The sequence below is a fragment of the Anomaloglossus baeobatrachus genome, chromosome 5 (genome assembly GCF_048569485.1).
Source record: "Anomaloglossus baeobatrachus isolate aAnoBae1 chromosome 5, aAnoBae1.hap1, whole genome shotgun sequence".
Classification (NCBI taxonomy): domain Eukaryota; kingdom Metazoa; phylum Chordata; class Amphibia; order Anura; family Aromobatidae; genus Anomaloglossus; species Anomaloglossus baeobatrachus.
This window is the reverse complement of record NC_134357.1, coordinates 499159690-499172932: the sequence shown is the minus strand read 5'-3', so window position 1 is coordinate 499172932 and position 13243 is coordinate 499159690.

The following is a 13243-nucleotide window of genomic DNA, read 5'->3' as shown; positions in this document are numbered from 1 at the left end:
TGTCTATCTATTCCTCTGTCTGTCTATCTATTCCTCTGTCTGTCTATCTATTCCTCTGTCTGTCTATCTATTCCTCTGTCTGTCTATCTATTCCTCTGTCTGTCTATCTATTCCTCTGTCTGTCTATCTATTCCTCTGTCTGTCTATCTATTCCTCTGTCTGTCTATCTATTCCTCTGTCTGTCTATCTATTCCTCTGTCTGTCTATCTATTCCTCTGTCTGTCTATCTATTCCTCTGTCTGTCTATCTATTCCTCTGTCTGTCTATCTATTCCTCTGTCTGTCTATCTATTCCTCTGTCTGTCTATCTATTCCTCTGTCTGTCTATCTATTCCTCTGTCTGTCTATCTATTCCTCTGTCTGTCTATCTATTCCTCTGTCTGTCTATCTATTCCTCTGTCTGTCTATCTATTCCTCTGTCTGTCTATCTATTCCTCTGTCTGTCTATCTATTCCTCTGTCTGTCTATCTATTCCTCTGTCTGTCTATCTATTCCTCTGTCTGTCTATCTATTCCTCTGTCTGTCTATCTATTCCTCTGTCTGTCTATCTATTCCTCTGTCTGTCTATCTATTCCTCTGTCTGTCTATCTATTCCTCTGTCTGTCTATCTATTCCTCTGTCTGTCTATCTATTCCTCTGTCTGTCTATCTATTCCTCTGTCTGTCTATCTATTCCTCTGTCTGTCTATCTATTCCTCTGTCTGTCTATCTATTCCTCTGTCTGTCTATCTATTCCTCTGTCTGTCTATGAATGAAATGACTTTTTTTTTTTTTTTTCTTCAATGTGCTTTATTGCATTGAATGCAATAAAGCACATACCAACCCGCAAGCTGCAAAACCGCGGCAAACCGCATGCGGTTTTCCGCGGTTTTGGTAATCTTTGAATACCTGCGGAATTTTCTTGAGAAAATTCCATTTTCCAGTGTGCACAGGGCCTTAACACTTGTTTACTGAATAACTCGCACAGTTTCTGTGGAGCACATCCACTGCGGGCACATAGCCTGAATGTTACAGGCATGTTACGGTTTGGTTTCAGGTCACATTTTCCTGCACACTGCTCCCTCCTGCACACGGAGTTCCTTCATCAGTGTCTTTGTGACGACCCGTTCGCCCAGGTCTATGTTACCTCACGCCTAGACCGGTCCTATTGGAGTCAGTGGCTTCCCGGAAATTCCAATAGAATCAAGGCCACAACTTCAACTCCGGTCTGTGCGTATTTGCATACCTCCCAACCGTCCCGGATTCTGCGGGACTGCCACGACTTATCAGGGCTGTCCCGCACTCCCGCGGCTCACAGCTGATGTCCTGACTCCTCCCCTCAGTGCAGTGAATAAATTAAATTATCATCGGCTCTGGATTTATGGGGCGGCCGGGACTCGAACCTGTGGAACTGTGAGTTCATTGTTTCAAAGGCAGCAGCTCTAACCACTGAGCTACTGCCTGTAATGAAAGCAATAGGAAGATTTTGTTATCTTGACCTCTATACTGCAGGTGAGACACCAGAAGCAGATTATTCAGCTGCAAAGATGGATGGAGGGATAGAGGGAGGGATGGATGGATGATAGAGGGATGAATGGAGGGACAGAGGGAGGGATGAATGGAGGGATAGAGGGAGGGATAGATGATAGAGGGATGAATGGAGGGATGAATGGAGGGATAGAGGGAGGTATGGATGGATGATAGAGGGATGAATGGAGGGATAGAGGGAGGGATGAATGGAGGGATAGAGGGAGGGATAGATGATAGAGGGATGAATGGAGGGATGAATGGAGGGATAGAGGGAGGGATGGATGGATGATAGAGGGATGAATGGAGGGATAGAGGGAGAGATGGATGGATGATAGAGGGATGAATGGAGGGATGAAATGAGGTATTATTATTATTATAGGTATAGAGGGAGGGATAGAGGGAGGGATAGAGGGAGGGATGGATGATAGAGGGATGAATGGAGGGATGAATGGAGGGATAGAGGGATGAATGGAGGGATGAATGGAGGGATAGAGGGAGGGATAGAGGGATGAATGGAGGGATAGAGGGAGGGATGGATGATAGAGGGATGAATGGAGGGATGAATGGAGGGATAGAGGGAGGGATGGATGGATAGAGGGATGAATGGAGGGATGAATGGAGGTATTATTATTATTATTATTATTATAGGTATAAAGGGAGGGATAGAGGGAGGGATGGATGGATGATAGAGGGATGAATGGAGGGATGAATCGAGGGATAGAGGGAGGAATGGATGGAGGGATGAATGGAGGGATAGAGGGAGGGATGGATGGATGATAGAGGGATGAATGGAGGGATGAATCGAGGGATAGAGGGAGGAATGGATGGAGGGATGAATGGAGGGATAGAGGGAGGGATGGATGGATGATAGAGGGATGAATGGAGGGATAGAGGGAGGGATAGAGGGAGGGATAGAGAGAGGGATAGAGGGAGGGATGGATGGATGGATGATAGAGGGATGAATGGAGGGATGAATGGAGGGATAGAGGGATGAATGGAGGGAAGAATGGAGGGATAGAGGGATGAATGGAGGGATAGAGGGAGGGATGATAGAGGGATGAATGGAGGGATAGAGGGAGGGATGGATGATAGAGTGATGAATGGAGGGATGAATGGAGGGATAGAGGGAGGGATGGATGGATGATAGAGGGATGGATAGAGGGAGGGATGGATAGATGATAGAGGGATGAATGGAGGGATAGAGGGAGGGATAGAAGGAGGGATGGATGATAGAGGGATGAATGGAGGGATAGAGGGAGGGATGGATGGATGATAGAGGGATGGATAGAGGGAGGGATGGATGGATGATAGAGGGATGAATGGAGGGATAGAGGGAGGGATAGAGGGAGGGATGGATGATAGAGGGATGAATGGAGGGATGAATGGAGGGATAGAGGGAGGGATAGAGGGAGGGATGGATGATAGAGGGATGAATGGAGGGATGAATGGAGGGGTAGAGGAAGGGATGGATGATAGAGGGATGAATGGAGGGATGAATGGAGGAATGAATGGAGGGATAGAGGGAGGGATGGATGATAGAGGGATGAATGGAGGGATGAATGGAGGGATAGAGGGAGGGATGGATGGATGATAGAGGGATGAATGGAGGGATAGAGGGAGGGATGAATGGAGGGATAAAGGGAGGGATAGAGGGAGGGATGGATGATAGAGGGATGAATGGAGGGATGAATGGAGGGATAGAGGGATGGATGATAGAGGGATGGATAGAGGGAAAGATGGATGGACGATAGAGGGATGAATGGAGGGATGGAGGGAGGGATTGAAGGAGGGATGGATGATAGAGGGATGAATGGAGGGCTAGAGGGAGGGATGGATGGATGATAGAGGGATGGATAGAGGGAGGGATGGATGGATGATAGAGGGATGAATGGAGGGATAGAGGGAGGGATGGATGATAGAGGGATGAATGGAGGAATGAATGGAGGGATAGAGGGAGGGATGGATGATAGAGGGATGAATGGAGGGATGAATGGAGGGATAGAGGGAGGGATGGATGGATGATAGAGGGATGAATGGAGGGATAGAGGGAGGGATGAATGGAGGGATAAAGGGAGGGATAGAGGGAGGGATGGATGATAGAGGGATGAATGGAGGGATAGAGGGAGGGATGGATGGATGATAGAGGTATGAATGGAGGGATGAATGGAGGGATAGAGGGAGGGATGGATGGATGATAGAAGGATGAATGGAGGGATAGAGGGAGGGATAGAGGGATGAATGGAGGGATAGAGGGAGGGATAGAGGGAGGGATGGATGGATGATAGAGGCATGGATGATAGAAGGATATATAGATACACGACAGATAATAGATAGAGATAGAATCATAGCATCATAGTTAGAATCATAGATAGATATATAGATAGAATCATAGATAGAGAGATAGAGAGATAGAATCATAGATAGATAGAGGGATAGAGATAGATAGATAGAGGGATAGAGATAGATAGATAGATAGATAGAGGGATAGTTATAGATATAGATAGATAAATACTGTATCTCAATGTAGGTGAAGGAAAGAGTCAGATTCATTTGTTCCCATAAAACTACTATAAAGAAATGAGGAAAAAAATACAAAAACAATTTTTTTTATATCTTCACCACCTTGAATTCAAACCAGCAACGTTCAAAACTTGTGTCCAGCAGCCTCCTAGCTTTCCTAGCTGCTCTAGCTGCTGAGCCACTAGGATTGCTGATGTCAGAAGGAGGATTTTATATAAATGAACCTACAATGCAGCCTCTTACACAGCAGATTACACAGGACACAGCTACATTGTACACAGCAGTGTCTCTATCTCCTGCATTCTAGAGGAAGAGGAAAAGAGAATTTTTTTTTCTTCTAATAAAGTTACTAAAAATAATAAAAAAAAAAATAGAATAATGTAAATTTTATTACGCTTTTTTATAAAATAATAAACATCACAAATCAGCAAATCACATGGACATATTTGGTGTCCCTGTAATCGTAATGACCTGAACAACACAGCGATCAGGTTATTTATGGGGATCGGTAAATGGTGGGAAAAAAATGGCGCAATTTATTTTTCTTTATTAAAACCCATAAAAAATGTAATAAAAATGGATCACTGAGGCAGTGTTCACACATAGCGTAAATGCTGCATTTTTTCTGCAGGTGTCCGCGCCATGAGCGCAATAGCAATCTCCTCTGATTATTGCGTGTTTGCGGTATTTTTTATACATTGTCCCCCTTATTTGATACATGTTTGTTGCTGATGTGAATCCTGAAGCTTATAAAGAAAGAAACACCAAATCCGCACAATTCAGCGGCGTCTTTCCACGCCCCAGGGCGGAGATTTCATGACGTCTCATCCACTTTGCTTGGACAATTAGTCCATATTCACATGTAGTGTAAATGCTGCATTTTTTTCTGCAGTTTTTGTGCACATTTATTCTGCTGTATTTAATTGTCCAAGTAAAGTGGATGTGATTCCATGAAAAGACGCCGCTGAATTCTGCGGTTTTCGGGGGGGGGTGTTTCTCTGGAGGTTTCTATGTGGAGCGTAAAAAAATGCAGGAAAAAGCTTCTAAGTACAATAAAAACACTTAAAAACGCAGATTCACATCTGAACCAAAAACACATTAAATAATGGAGAAAAGGCAGAATAAATGCAGCAAAAATGGAAAAAACAGAGAAGATTGTTATTGTGTAGTTTGGTGCAGACAGAAACAAAAAGAAACAGAATTTATGCAACGTGTGAACACAGATTGATAGGCACAAATAAGCAACATGTCATATAGTGACACAGAAATATAAAAAAATTCTGACTGCTTTAAATATGAATGAACAGTCCACGGCATCTGCTGAATGACCCTTACTGCCAAATGGGTGTGGCTAGGGGTGTGGCTAGGGGCGTGGTCAAAATTTGCCGTGGCGCGCTGCATACTTTGTCCCTCTTTCCTTTCTTGAAAAGTTGAGAGGTATGCATTTGTGCACCCGGCTACTGAACAGTTTCCTTTGTCCACTTGATCTGGGGTGACCCTGAGGGTGTGGCCAAATTACTCTGGCCTTCTCTAACTACTGTATATACCTCCCTCAGGTACGGCTTCTTCTCTCTACTCAACGGTGTCCCTATCTTACTAACTACCAACTGTCAACTCACTATTGCTGGGCAGATTTAACCTTTAACTGCTTCAGCCCTGTTCTCCATTCCAAGCTAAGGGACCAGGAAGCAGTGACACCTAGTGGTGCCTGAAAAGAGTGCACCCGAGAGCACACACGTAAACAACATTTCCCATACATAAATACACAAAATAATAATGATGTCTTCAGGGGGGCTGCATGGAACCGGTCACCCTCTTACATTGTATGGGACACTCAGTAGTATCTACTAGGATGATTGGTGCAGGAGCAGGTACAGGTAAGTGCTGTATGGGACACTCAGTAGTATCTACCAGGATGATTGATGCGGGAGCGGGTACAGGTAAGTACTATATGGGACACTCAGTAGTATCTACCAGGATGATTTATGCGGGAGCGGGTACAGGTAAGTACTATATGGGACACTCAGTAGTATCTACCAGGATGATTTATGCGGGAGCGGGTACAGGTAAGTACTATATGGGACACTCAGTAGTATCTACCAGGATGATTTATGCGGGAGCGGGTACAGGTAAGTGCTATATGGGACACTCAGTAGTATCTACCAGGATGATTTATGCGGGAGCGGGTACAGGTAAGTACTATATGGGACACTCAGTAGTATCTACCAGGATGATTGCTGCGGGAGTGGGTACAGGTAAGTGCTGTATGGGACACTCAGTAGTATCTACCAGGATGATTGATGCGGGAGCAGGTACAGGTAAGTACTATATGGGACACTCAGTAGTATCTACCAGGATGATTGATGCGGGAGCAGGTACAGGTAAGTACTATATGGGACACTCAGTAGTATCTACCAGGATGATTGATGCGGGAGCAGGTACAGGTAAGTGCTGTATGGGACACTTAGTAGTATCTACCAGGATGATTGATGCGGGAGCGGGTACAGGTAAGTGCTGTATGGGACACTTAGTAGTATCTACCAGGATGATTGATGCGGGAGCAGGTACAGGTAAGTACTATATGGGACACTCAGTAGTATCTACCAGGATGATTGATGCGGGAGCAGGTACAGGTAAGTACTATATGGGACACTTAGTAGTATCTACCAGGATGATTGATGCGGGAGCAGGTACAGGTAAGTACTATATGGGACACTCAGTAGTATCTACCAGGATGATTTATGCGGGAGCGGGTACAGGTAAGTACTATATGGGACACTCAGTAGTATCTACCAGGATGATTTATGCGGGAGCGGGTACAGGTAAGTGCTATATGGGACACTCAGTAGTATCTACCAGGATGATTTATGCGGGAGCGGGTACAGGTAAGTACTATATGGGACACTCAGTAGTATCTACCAGGATGATTGCTGCGGGAGTGGGTACAGGTAAGTGCTGTATGGGACACTCAGTAGTATCTACCAGGATGATTGATGCGGGAGCAGGTACAGGTAAGTACTATATGGGACACTCAGTAGTATCTACCAGGATGATTGATGCGGGAGCAGGTACAGGTAAGTACTATATGGGACACTCAGTAGTATCTACCAGGATGATTGATGCGGGAGCAGGTACAGGTAAGTGCTGTATGGGACACTTAGTAGTATCTACCAGGATGATTGATGCGGGAGCGGGTACAGGTAAGTGCTGTATGGGACACTTAGTAGTATCTACCAGGATGATTGATGCGGGAGCAGGTACAGGTAAGTACTATATGGGACACTCAGTAGTATCTACCAGGATGATTGATGCGGGAGCAGGTACAGGTAAGTACTATATGGGACACTTAGTAGTATCTACCAGGATGATTGATGCGGGAGCAGGTACAGGTAAGTGCTATATGGGACACTCAGTAGTATCTACCAGGATGATTGATGCGGGAGCGGGTACAGGTAAGTTCTATATGGGACACTTAGTAGTATCTACCAGGATGATTGATGCGGGAGCAGGTACAGGTAAGTACTGTATGGGACACTTAGTAGTATCTACCAGGATGATTGGTGCTGGAGCAGGTACAGGTAAGTGCTGTATGGGACACTCAGTAGTATCTACCAGGATGATTGATGCTGGAGCAGGTACAGGTAAGTACTATATGGGACACTCAGTAGTATCTACCAGGATGATTGATGCGGGAGCGGGTACAGGTAAATACTATATGGGACACTCAGTAGTATCTACCAGGATGATTGATGCGGGAGCAGGTACAGGTAAGTGCTATATGGGACACTTAGTAGTATCTACCAGGATGATTGGTGCTGGAGCGGGTACAGGTAAATACTGTATGGCTTTAATAGCTGACATGGCCAACATGTATGTGTTTGAAATACAGAGTCAGAGTGGGTTATCTGTGATAGGGTTGATAAGCCCCGTGGGCTCTGGCTAATATCGAGGCCTGCTGAACCTGAATCTTGTCACTTGATGTCAGATTCACCATTGCTATTTTGGGTGAAGCCCGGGTGTTAGCACCTTTTTAGCTTGACGCCTGCATATGGTGTTAGTGCACAGTCCTGATGATTGTATTCACCCTTCATCCCCTGCTCCGTACATGTCACTAACACTTCTTCCAAGCAGATTTATCTTGGCTGAAGCGCTTGTGATAATGAAACAGCCGCATATTTCTGTGCTGTTACATCTGGGCCCCAGATACAAGTTTCCATTAGCTATAATTGACCTGTGGAGCGGTTGAGCACTTAACGCAGCCTGGGACACGTTTTCTGATCCTTGTTTTTTTTTTCCGATGACTCCTTTTTATTATTTTCTAAGCTTACTTACAGGGATTGTTAAAAGAAATGTAAAAAACAAACATACGCTCGCCTGCTCAATCCATCCTCATTGTTGGAGCAATAGTAACAGCTGCAGGCTTATGCTGTATCTGGGTTGAGCCAACCACAGATGGCGCTGTGTTATTATACTGTATGACCTCTGTGTTTTTGAGTCTGTTCTCCCCTGTCTCCTGCATACTGTAATTGATGAAGATAATGGTTGCTGTATGTGTACCGCCCTGAGAGGGGCCCGGCCGCTTCCTCCGCTTGCTCGGGCCGAGCCGCTCGAGGTCCAGGCTCGGATTGTTGGTGGCACGAGCGCCTCCGGATCGGGGGCCACGTCGCTCTGTTAGAGGGGAGAGGTAGCGGGGTGTTGGTGGTGGTGTGGGACGAGGCGCTTAGCCGGGGAGGGCCGCGCTGTCGTCCAACGGGTCGTGACACCACCCACGGGTCGTGGTGACGGGGTGCACCACCGCTGCGGCTGGAGTGAAGGCGGGCTCGTCCGGGATCGGTGTTGTGGCCGCAGTCTAGATGTTAGCCCCTCTGTGGGTAGGGTCGCTGTGTCCCAGGGCCCCAGTGCGGTCGGGGACTGGAGCGCTGGTGTTGTTGTCGGGGTGCAGGGTGCCGTGCCGCGGTGTAGTGTCGTGCCCGGATGGCACTGGTGTACTCACGATTGATTCACACTCAGAGTCACTGGTAAACCAAAGTTCAGATGTGGTCGGTTCCCGCGGCCGGCTGCTGATGTATATTCCCTGTGGGGTTGATGGTGGCCCCTTTTCCCTTGCACCTCTGGATGTTGTGTTTCGGCCCCCCCTGCCTAAGCAGTGGTAGCCCGCTGCCGGAGGAGCCCTCGGTTGCCCGCAGGCGCTGGCCCGTCGGGTGTTTGGCCGTTGGCGGTGGCGCTCACCCGGTCTTGGTGGGCTTTTGCCTTCTTTCGGGATTTTGGGTGTGGATGAACCCGTGAGGTCCAGCCAGCAATCAGTCAATTTGCCTATACTCAGTGGCTTCTAAGTTAGGACGGGGTCTGAGTACCCGGTTTCTGGTGCTCCGGTACACGGTTGACTCCCCGATTCGGGATCGGCGGGCTCCAACCCAGGCCCGGTCCGTACGGTTCCGCCGGTTGCTGGACCGGTACTCCTGCAGATGGCCACCACCGTCTGCCTGCCTGACGTTTCCAAAGGGGCCCAGGCTCCTACCCGGGTCCCTGACAGATGCTCCACTACCACTCACTGTCAACTCCAAAACTACTCTCTTTGAACTTCCTGCCCCAGGACAGTAGTCTTCTCGGTGGGCGTGCCTTTCCGCCTGACTCTGCCCACCTGGTGTGCTCTACTAGCCCTGAGGGAGGCATCAGGTCTCCCTTTCGGGTGACATGTGTGTGACCTCACAGGGGATGGGGGTGTGCGTGTATGTGGTTGATGTAATTACCTGTGACCCCTGGGGTCCAGGGCGTCACATACCCCCTTGGTTTAATGCAGACCGTCCGCGGGCTGCCCGACCAACTCCGGTTTATTTTTATTTTTCAACTGTAAAACGAGAAAAAACTTACAATTATAATAACATTTATACAAACTATGGTTACTGAAGGTCTTCCCATAAGAGGAGGCATTTTGCTTTAAACGAGCAACCCCTGGGGCCAAGGGCCAATCCTCAGGAGTAGACCCCAATGGACCCCCCGATTGGAGATCGGTACGTTGGAGCCCGCCCCATCATCCCCCTGGCAGTGGACGACGTCCCGATCATGGCCCTATTGGATACAGGATCACAGGTAACCACTATGCCATATTCCTTGTACCAGCAGTATTGGGGTAATGGCGAACTTGCCCCCCCTGATGACAGCCTGACCATTGTTGCGGCCAATGGGCTCCCTATGACCCAGCTGGGATACAAAGAAGTGGCCCTGACCGTGGGACGTACGGAGCTAAAACACCAAGGGATGATTGTGGTGCTGAATGAACCCAGTGACCATAACCCAAAAGGAATTTTAGGGACTAATGTGATGGAACATTGTATGGGTGAGGTGCTGATTTTGTTGCAGCAGTTGGCCACCACTGCAGGAGGAGGACGACAGAGGGCTGTACAGCATGAGATCCGGGCCCTCCTACAGCAGCAGCAAGTGAACTTGACGGGTGGAGAGATTGGTGGAGTAAGGGTGATGGATGTGGCCCCCTTGGTGGTGCCACCAAGAAGCGAGATGATGATTTGGTGCAGGGCAGCAGTAGGCCCCCAGGGGCGCGATTACCCGGCGATGGTGGAGCCCACGCCTTCAGAACACTGGCCCACGGTGATGGCGGCCAGAGGGGTGATTGACGTCAAAATGGGAGAGTGCCTGTGAGAGTGCTGAATTGTGGAGAGGAAGAGGTTAGGCTTCCCCGCTACGCCACTATTGCCAAACTGCTCACCATAGATCCCCACGCCGTACATGAAGCCACCCCTTCTACCTTTGCATCCTCCACAAACAGTGGTGCACCCCTCAAACAGTCTGAGGAGTGATGCCAGGAACTGCATGTAGGCACTGAAGCGACACCTACGCATCACAAAGAGGGGGTATACAGGGTAGTACGGGAGTATGAGCAGGTTTTCAGCAAGCACCCGCTAGACTTCGGAAGGATTAAAGGGGTTCAACACCATATCCCCACAGGCACACATCCACCCATCAAGAAGAGGTATAGGCCAATCCCACCAGCACACTATCAATGCGCTAAGGACATGTTGAGGAACATGAAGGAGGCAGGGTTCATACGGGATAGTTGTAGTCCCTGGGCAGCTCCACTGGTGCTGGTCAAGAAGAAGGATGGCACCATGAGAATGTGTGTGGATTACCGGAAGATCAATCAGATAACGCATAAAGATGCCTATCCTCTTCCCCGTATTAAAGAGTCGCTGGCCGCGCTGAAAACTGCTATTTCTCTACCCTTGACCTTACCAGTGGGTACTGGCAGGTGGCGGTTGCACCAGAAGATTGCGAGAAGACTGCGTTTGCCACCCCCATGGGACTCTGCGAGTTCAACAGTATGCCGTTTGGGTTGTGCAACGCCCCCGGGACCTTCCAACGGCTCATGGAGTGCTGCCTCGGACACCTCAATTTTGAGACCGTCTTGCTATATCTGGATGACGTGATCGTGTATTCCCAGACGTACGAGGCGCACCTAGGGCACCTGGCTGAAGTATTCGCGTCCCTTGCCAAATACGGGATGAAACTAAAACCTTCCAAGTGTCACCTGTTGAAGCCCAAAGTGCAGTACCTGGGACACATGGTAAACGCAGAGGGTGTTGCCCCAGACCCCGAAAAGATTACCGCCATACAGGACTGGCCGCGGCCAACTACAGTGAGAGAGGTGAGGCAGTTCCTGGGCCTGGTGGGCTATTATCGCCGCTTCATCAAGGAGTACACGAAGAAGGCCGCGCCTATGCAAGACCTCCTCGTGGGACAGACCAAGTGTGGCAGAGCCCCTGGACCCCCATTTGTGTGGGAAGAGAAGCATGAGGAGTCCTTCCACCAACTGAAGTCAGCCTTGACTGGGGAAGAAATTCTAGCATACCCAGATTACGGCCTCCCGTTCGTCCTCTACACCGACGCCAGCAATGTGGGCCTAGGGGCAGTCTTGTCCCAGGTCCAGGACGGGAAGGAGAAAGTGATCGCCTACGCCAGCAGGAAACTCAGGCCCATGGAAAGAAACGCTGAGAATTACAGCTCCTTCAAGCTCGAGTTCTTGGCCCTGGTGTGGGCAATCACTGAAAGGTTTAAGCATTACCTTGCCGCAGCAAAATTCACTGCCTACACGGACAATAATCCGTTGACCCACCTAGATACGGCCAAGCTGGGCGCTCTAGAACAAAGGTGGGTTGCGGACGCGTTATCCCGAATGCCACACCTACTTGATGGAGGGTCAGAAGATGATGACCTGGAAGAAATCGAGATACCAGCGTTCCACCGGCCACTGGCTGAAAAGCCCTGTGTCAGTCAGTAACAGGTAAACCTGGACCCGTTACCCAGTCAGGGATGGCAAGAAGCTCAAGATCAAGCGCCTGCTGTGCAGTTGGTCAAGACCATGAATGAACAAGGTTCCTCCAGAATGGACCCCGCTGCTCTCCCAGAAGCCCAGCGGCTATGGAAGGAAAGGGCCCGGCTGTGCCTACATCAAGGGAACCTGTATCGGGAACTGATCAACCCAAAGACTCATGAGAAGGTTCCCCAGCTGGTGGTTCCTCAGGCTAACGTGCCCAAAGTTATACAAGCTTACCATGACGGTGCCGGGCACTTTGGTTGGAAGAAGCTGGAGATGCTGTTGAGAGAGTGGTTCTATTGGAGTGGGATGCGGGAGTCCGTAGAGGCCTGGTGCCGAGAGTGTGGTTCCTGTACACTGAGAAGAAGGGACGAAGCCAGCCAGAAAGCCCCTCTACAACCAATCATTACCCATCAACCGCTGGAGTTGCTCGCCCTGGACCACGTCAAACTCACACCGAGCCGAAGTGGGTACACCTATGCCTTGACCATCGTGGACCACTACTCAAGATTCATGGTGGTTGTTCCAGTCCAAGATCTGACCGGCCGTACTGTAGCTAAAGCATTCCAGGCCTACTTTTGTCGACCGCACGGATACCCAGAGAGGGTGCTTACGGACCAGGGTTCTGCCTTTGAAGCAGAGGTGTTTCAAGAGTTTTGCCAATTATACGGTTGTAAGAAGATCAGGATCACGCCATACCATGCCCAGACTAATGGGATGTGTGAGAAGATGAACCATCTGGTTCTGGATCTCCTCAAGATACTACCGTTAGAAGAGCGGAACCTGTGGCCGGAGAAGCTGCCTGATCTGATAGACATGTACAATAACATCCCCTGTGGTTCTACCAAATGCACACCGGCGTATCTGATGAGAGCCCGACCGGGCCG